A 1048-nucleotide genomic window follows, 5' to 3' on the forward strand; every position below is an offset into this window, starting at 1 on the left:
GCGGGCCTGGAGCGGGCCTGGCGGCGCGGGGTGATGTGGGCGCGGGGAGGCGACGTGGCAGCTTCCCGTTGGCTGCGGGCGCTGCTGGAGCGGCGGCTGGCCACACAGGGCACGCCAAGTGGCGAGATGGTGGTGGCTGGCGCCGGAAATTGAGGAGAGGAGGTGGGAGGCGGCGGCGCGGCCCTCAAGGTGGGAGGAGGCTAGCGGCGCGCGGATTTCGAGGAGGGGGGTTTGGCTGCTGCCAAAAAAATGGAAGGGAGGCTTCCTTTTATAGGTAGGGGCTAGGGTTTGAAGGGTTAGGAGGGGTTTTGGAGCGTCTCGGAGCCTCCGATCGCGATCTGAAGGACCAGAATGGAGGGGGGGGTTTGGTGGGCTGCAAGTGGGTTGCGAAAAGAGGTTGGGCTGAGATGAGAGGAGAGGAGTGCAGCCCGGCAACTGTTTCCGGAGACCGAAAACGTCCGACGTTTGACCGGCTATACTGCCGCTATAGTTATCCGTTGAGGCATCAAACGAACTCCGAATGCGATGAAATTTGACAGGCGGTCTATCTACACTATAATAAGACCGCACGTCAACTCTCATCCCATTCCGAGAACATTTTCCGGCCACTTATAAGATACTATTCCGGACATGCCGCGGGCGCGTGCAAGTGTGTCTGGGCTCAGAACGGACAACGGAAAGAACGGGGGAACCGGGACGGATGCAAGTTTTGAAAACATGATGATGCAATGCACATGATGACATGATGAAATGCAACACGCAAGCCAATGACAACACAACAACAGCGAATAACTGCACGACACCTGGCACATCGGTCTCGGGGCGTTACACCATCTCTTTTTCTCTCTCACTCCACCATGCCGACCCCAACACCAACTGCAGCCGCCACCCCCGACCCCCACCGCCCTCGCCGCCCCTGACCCCCTGCCGCCCCACCTCACTGGTCCACCACCCGCCACCCCGTGGTCTGCTGCGCCCCCGCGGCAACTGCGGCTCAGTGCCCCGCCGCCCCAACAACCAGCCGCCCCGACGCTCTCGCCGCCCCACC

Source organism: Triticum dicoccoides, chromosome 5B, assembly GCF_002162155.2.
Source record: "Triticum dicoccoides isolate Atlit2015 ecotype Zavitan chromosome 5B, WEW_v2.0, whole genome shotgun sequence".
Lineage (NCBI taxonomy): Eukaryota > Viridiplantae > Streptophyta > Magnoliopsida > Poales > Poaceae > Triticum > Triticum dicoccoides.